The sequence below is a fragment of the Thamnophis sirtalis genome, unplaced genomic scaffold (genome assembly GCF_051295495.1).
Source record: "Thamnophis sirtalis isolate CommonGarterSnake01/CBP01778 unplaced genomic scaffold, rThaSir2_p1.2 scaffold_9, whole genome shotgun sequence".
In the NCBI taxonomy this organism is placed as follows: domain Eukaryota; kingdom Metazoa; phylum Chordata; class Lepidosauria; order Squamata; family Natricidae; genus Thamnophis; species Thamnophis sirtalis.
The window spans coordinates 11,744,915-11,752,104 of record NW_028261389.1 but is presented as its reverse complement, the minus strand read 5'-3'; the positions used below and the strand labels follow the sequence as shown (position 1 = coordinate 11,752,104).

At 41.9% G+C, this 7,190-nt stretch overlaps 1 pseudogene; it reads right to left on the bottom strand.

Moving 5' to 3' along the window:
• Nucleotides 1-819: 819 nt before the first annotated feature.
• LOC148044038 (small integral membrane protein 15-like) lies at nt 820-1,107 on the bottom strand (annotated as a pseudogene).
• Between the last annotated feature and the right edge of the window lie 6,083 nt (nt 1,108-7,190).

Below are 7,190 nucleotides of genomic sequence, written 5' to 3'. Positions count from 1 at the left end.
CTGCGAGATTCCTTGCACTGTGAGTCCCTCTTCCACTGGGGTGGCTCCCAGAATGCCTCTCTGTGAAACACGAAGGGCAGGAACTGGAAAGTAAGGAGAAGAATAAAAAGAATCCTGTTCTATTAAGGCAAGATGTAGCCCAGCTTCTTGCATGCAGCCTTTTCTTTGGGGTGGTTTAATTACTTTGTGATTTATTTCCCCAATATCAGGCAATGGCCGCTTTCTTTAATGCAAGGCCCTTTGTGCCTGGCACCTCTGCTGAATAGGCTGCTCTGTCAATGCCATAGAAACTGATTTCAGCTGGCGAAGAGAGTATGCAAACTGACAGAGGAGTAGTTAAAGGCTGGTTTAAAGGAAGTTGAAACTAGACCAAGGTATGTACATAAATCTCGATGACAGTGGCCAGGAGGGAAAGCTATGAGTGTTTCCCCCCTCTCTCCAAGAGGTAAAGATTAGATTGCTGGTTTCCATCTGCCAGTTAGCCACGGGGATCTTAGTTACTGAAAGCGTGGAGTTGTTATTTGGTTTCACTTCATTCTTTATTTTATTTGTGTACTTATTTAGCAATAGCAATAGCAGTCAGACTTATATACCGCTTCATAGGGCTTTCAGCCCTCTCTAAGCGGTTTACAGAGTCAGCATATCGCCCCCACAGTCTGGGTCCTCATTTTACCCACCTCGGAAGGATGGAAGGCTGAGTCAACCTTGAAAAAAGCAATTAAAGTTCATTACCACAGAAGTTTAATAGCACAAATGAAGGATACATTATTCCAGGAAAAAGATCTGTCACCTTTCTGTAAGGATACAACAGAAAAAAGGTACACATTCAGTAACAGTGCATTGCCAAAAAAAATCGGTCCAGTGAAATTGAAGTCTTAGTCCTTCTTTATTCGTTTAGCTTTTGTAATGTTTTCTTGGCGTTTTTGTTTCTTTTTTTTGTTCCCGTTCCTTAGCTTCAATCATTTTTGCCAGTTTCCATGATAGCACCGCACTTGCCAAGAATAGAGGTGTTAGAGCAAGGATCACTGTTGTAAGGAATCCATATGGATCTTTTGCAGCCCATTCCACAATATACAATTTATTACATTGACTGTACATGCCACCCATCTCACCATCCAAAGTGACTCTGGGTGGCTTAAGGGAGACGTTTCTTCTGTCTTCCAAAGGAACCAGCCAGAGGTTGTATTCAGCTGGTTTGCAACGGTTCGCCTGAACCGCAGGTGAACCACCGCCCATCCACCCTGGCTCTATGCCATCCTATTTAGGCACGTTTTCAAGCTGCATGCATACATGCAAGCTGCGTGCATACATGCAAGCTGCATGCACGATCAAAGCGCATGTGCAGAAAGCCAAGAGCACCCTCAGAATTGCAAACCGGTAGGGAAAGTAATTGAATATCACCCCTGGAACCAGCCTTGTCTGAAGTTACTCAATACTTAAGATGGACTGTGACCTAACAAGACAAACCTTGCGACAAAAGGTGGAGGACATCGAGAGGTAGGCGGACTTAGAAAAAGCTTCGCTGTTTCTGACTCCAGAAACCATTAGCAGTGTTGTTGCTCCTGCAGCTATCTTAGTCGGTTGAAGTCAGCAAATCACCGGAAAACATTTTCGCATGGTGCCATGCACTTCCATCGGCCATTCCTGTATGGCAAGTATAAAAGGATACCATTGATGGAAAGACTCTGTTCCTGCAGCTCAGGAGAGGTGGAGACTGTGGGTCACATGCCCCTCAGATGTTCCTTTTATACCGAAACTAGTTGATAACCTGGCCAGATATTTATTTATAGAGGGAAAATGTCCGGACCAAACATAATTTCTAATGTTGGATTTTCCCCCTTACCAAAGGGAGCCCCCTTGTGGAGTATTGTGAAGCCATTACTATGGGAACTCCACTGCACTGTACAATAGAAGCCATTTTATGGCAGTACAGTAGAAGCCATTTAAGGCACAACAGGCTGTATCTTAACAGAATACTCATCCCGAGGGGTGTTAGGGGTGTCTTACCCCCATAGTATTTGTTTCCAGAGAGTAAATCATCTGTGTACCAAGTTTGGTTGAAATTGTTCGAAGTGTGCCAGAATTATGCTGGAACATACACACCCATTTTACATATACAGTATATAGATAGATAGATATAGATTAGGGGGAAAGAACCTTATTCTGCAAATAACTGCTAGGTATCCTGACCATTCTGACATTACCTTTCTCCAGTGGCTGCTTAAGGATGAACAGTCCATAACTGCAGCATTTCTTCTCCACCATAGTTATGTTATATAACCAAAGCGGCAAAATCTTTGCACTGCTTAGTGTTTTCCCTTTTAGCATTGAACCTACAAAGAGCCAGACAGTTTATGGATTGAAATTGTAGAATAATTAGACCATGTAAAATGGACAGACTGGATTTTATCATAGATTTTAGTTGTTATTCATTATTTCATACTAGAATTTTTAATTGTATATTTACCGAGCGTTTTCACTTGTCCTGGTCTCTGCTCTCTGACTGTAATAAAAGTTGATTGATGGGTTGATTGGTTTTCACTTAGTGGAAAATATTCCCTGGATTGGATTATCCACTGAGCTGACTCTGTTTTTATTCAGAAGGTTTGATTAGGGTTAAGGTTTGTTCCAGGCGAAAAGCCCAACCACGTTACTTTCTGGGGCATCGACAGGTTTCAGCTCTGCGCTGAGTTGAGCGCCCGGCTTTCAAAAGCTGTTAGAAAAGCATCTTCTGCAAAGCCTGTGCCAGAAAGGGAACGTGGCCATCATTTTTTTTTCTCCCAAGGTTGTGTCAGGTGACTTTCCAGAGCATTAAGCAGCTGATTGTTTCCTCTGCATTCTGCATCAGCTGCATCTGTTTCAGCCTCTGGAGACTTTCAGCCAAATACAATGGTGTCACCATGAAATAGAATGCAAATGAGCCATTGTTAGGAGCCCAGGTAAGCATTGAAGAACTGAATGGGAGCAAGTGGGGTCTTCAGCTCTCCACACTGGGAAATGCACACTTCAAGCATGCTCTAATATTATTATTACCTACAGGCACACTTCATGTGAGCCAAGGTGGCGCAGTGGTTAGAGTGCAGTACTGCAGGCTTTTGTGATTTGTGATTTTTGTGATTTTATTGAGATTTGTAGGCCGCCCTTTTCCCTGAGGGGACTCAGGGCGGCTCACACAAAATCGGGGAAGGGGAGATACAGACAATAACAAAGACACATATAATAAAAACAGTAACCAACATGCATTCATCATTCGGGAGGGGCAACTATCTTCATCCCCAGGCCTGACGGGCTAGCCAGTTCTTCAAGGCTGCGCGGAAGGCCTGGACGGTGGTGAGGGTACGAATCTCCACGGGGAGTTCGTTCCAAAGGGTCGGGGCGACTACTGAGAAGGCCCTCCTCCTTGTAGTTGCCAGCCGACACTGGCTGGCCGATGGAATACGGAGGAGGCCCAATCTGTGTGATCTTATTGGTCGCAGGGAGGTAATTGGCAGAAGGCGGTCTCTCAAGTATCCAGATCCACTACCATGTAGGGCTTTATGGGTGATTAACAGCACCTTAACAGCTGAAGGCTACTTCAGCACCTTAACAGCTGAAGGCTACTTCAGCTGACTGCAGTTCTGCAGTTCTGCAGTTCTGCAGTTCGGCTGTTCAAATCTCACCGGCTCAGGGTTGACTCAGCCTTCCATCCTTCCGAGGTGGGTAAAATGAGGACCCGGATTGTTGTTGGGGGCAATATGCTGACTCTGTAAACCGCTTAGAGAGGGCTGAAAGCCCTATGAAGCGGTATATAAGTCTAACTGCTATTGCTATTGCTATGTGCCAGTCCTATGAGGCCCCCTGCTCTTAGCTGAAAGCAGAGATGGATTCCTACCAGTTCAGACCGGTTCAGCGGAGTAGGTAGTAACTCAGCTGGACACATGCCTGAACTGGTTCTATCCTCAGCGGCACCATCTTGATTTTCTTTCTGCACATGTGCAGAACAAACTTCATTGAAAAAATGTAATTTCCCCCCTTTTCTAATGTTGTGCACATGCACAGACCTTTTTAGGGGCAAATGTGCACACACGCAGAGCAAAACCTTTTGCGCGACAAACCAATAATAATGCCGGAAGCAACCCACCCCTGGCTGAAAGGCTAAGAAAGAATTGCCAAGGTGAAGATAATGTTGGTTCCATAAAAACCCTGCAAAGAATCGCTTGATAATTTCATGAGTGAATGAGAAACCAGGTAACCTTTGCCGAAAATGAAGAAGCAGGAAAGCAAGGATATGGGGAAGAACTTTAATTTGCATGTTAATGTTACTTATCTTAATTTATGTTTTTTTTTTAAGTATCAGAACTGAAACAGAAATAGAGTCCCAACCTGCCCATCTCTTCTAGACTTGCCAATGCAGTCCTGGGCTGCATTAATAGAGGGATAGAATCAAGATCATGTGGAAGTGTTAATACCACTTTATAAGGCCTTGGTAAGGCCATACTTGGAATATTGTACCCAGCTTTGGTCACCATGATATAAAAACTCTAGAAAGAGTGCAGAGAAGACTAGCAAAGATGATTAGGGGACTGAAGGATAAAACATATGAGGAACAGTTGCAGGATGTCTAGTGTAATGACAAGAAGGACCAGGGTTGACCTGATAACAGTCTTCCAATATTTGAGGTGCTGCCACAAAGAATAGAGGGTCAAGCTATTCTCCAAAGCATCTGAAAGCAGGACAAGAAGCAATGGAAAGTAACCAAGGAGAGAATCAACCTAGAATTAAGGAGAATTCTCCTGACTGTTAGAACAATTAATCAGTGGAATGACCTGCCTTAAGAACTTGTGGCTGCTCCAAGAGTGGAAGTTTTTATGAAGAGACTGGATAAACATTTGTCTGAAATGGTATAGGATTGGTCTGGTATTGGAAAGTCCCTTCCAACTCTGTTATTCTGTTGCTTTGCAGCTCTCCAGAATGGTCAAAACAAAAGCATATACAAGGGCTTCGATTGTTCATACAGTGCTCACCAATCTAGAAAAAACAACAATGGATTACTTGTGTGGATGACCGAGAAAGCCTGTTGGGCTAATGGGAGTGGACAAAAGAATCTCAGGACATGGCATCTTTTTGATTTGCCAACTTAATTTGTTAGTTTTAACTCTGACCTGGTTCTTGCTGATATTTGGTGACTTCATTAAAGAAGTTAAAAACATTGCATGTTGTATGTTGACTACACCATGGCAAGTTTGAGAAGAATTGAATAAAAATTCTATCATATTGCTATGTAGTTCTTAAATCATCCTGTGGTTTTTGCAGTTAGTGGCCTAGATTTCCCTTTCTTCATACAAAATTTTATGATAAAAGGATGTTGGCTAGTTTATAGTGCAGTGTGTCCTAGGAACACATCTAGGATTACTCAGCCAATTTTCTCCATAGCCATCTCACCATGGCCAACCCAGCACAGCCATCTTACTGCAGCCATCTCACCACAGCCAACTTGCTATAGGATAACTCACCATGGCCAACTTGCAATAACTTAGCGCAATAAATGCAACCCACCACTGTTTCTTCTATATTGTTTTCATTTTTGTCAAGGGAGATAATGTCAAAGAAACTGTGGTGGATAACATTGATCACGTTGAGTTATCCTATATAGAATTATCCCATGGATTAGATGACTGCACCAGGTTGACCGCACTGGGATGGTGATAGCAAGATGTTCCATTTTGTATAGGAACTGAGTCAATCTCTTCCTATGTTGTGTGAATGAATCCTCCCCCATGAAACCATAGTAGTTTATTTATTTGGACATAAAATTTGTTTGGTCGTAAGCTGTTTTCTTATCATGTCTGTGTTGTGAAAGCTGAAATATCCAGCATTGTAATTTTTTAACTTTTAATTTTATTATTATTTTTATTGCTTTAATGCCCATGTATACATAGTTATTGCAGAAAATTCACTCTGTCTGTGATAACTAACAGCCTAGAATAATATCAGATAGAGAGTGTATAAGTAATACTATCACCATGCATATACTATGTACTTGAGTCATAACATGTAATGCAAGTTGCTGCATTTGTATGATGACAGTGTTGTGCGTGCATTGTCATTCTACCCATGCTGTTCTCCTGTGACTATCAAATGTACCTATTTCTTATTTTAACTCTCTGCAGCTGTTTTCTTTCCCTGTCCCTCTCGCCTCCCTTCTTTTGAGGAGAGAAATAATTTATCATGCTATGTGAAGTCAATTTATCATCCTTTCTCTCCAAATCAGACCAAAAAAAGGTCCATGCTGTTTCTTCTAGTTTACTGCCAAAGCAAGTCATTTGCCTAAATGAGGACTCTGAAGAAGTCCATAGGAGATTGCTTACCATGAACTTTTGCTCAGATGACAATTTCCAGCTTTGTGTGAGACATCATAAACAATCTAAACAGGTTGCTTTCACACAACGCTCTTAAATGCCTCCCTCCCCCAAAAGGTAAAATTAACCAAGATTCATGAGCCAGTCAAATAGAGCTGCTTACAGTGGTCCTTGACTTATGATCGGTGTTTTTTTTAGCAATCACTCAATTACAACAGCCCTTCCACCCAAAATATATTTAAAGTCCAATTCTGAAGTCCCACAGTCATATGACTGCATTTTGGGTGCTCAGCAATTAACCCACATATATGGCTGTTTGCAAAATTCACAGCTATGTGACTACAATTTACAATGTTTCTGCTGAAAAATCAGTGTTTACTTCCAGTTTTTGGCAAAAGATGCCCCATAGCAAATAATGGTTTATTTAATGACTGACAGCACACACACAAAAAAAGTCATAAAATCAGGTTGTGACATGAGGATCCACTTTACAATAACATAACTTACTTCCATAGTTCCTGCGGTCCATTACATTTGTAAGCCAATCACTTACATGAGTAAGTCAAAGCCTGTAGTTTTGAACTGAGACAGTTAAGCATATTGTGCAAACAGAAAGTGGTGGATAGAACAAGGCTTGAGTCGTTTCAGGACCCTGGAGAGTTCACTCCAATGGTTCGTGAATTAAGGCAATTCTCGGCTAAAAAAAATAAATCCATCATCTCAACCGGCTTCTCAGATCAAAGATCAAATGTGGGGCTAAGCCCTAAATAGACTAGAAAGGCCAGATGATCCCTTAAATGTCTTGTTTGTAATTCTTGAATTAAAAAGCTTTTTTCTCTGTTTCTCAGGAAA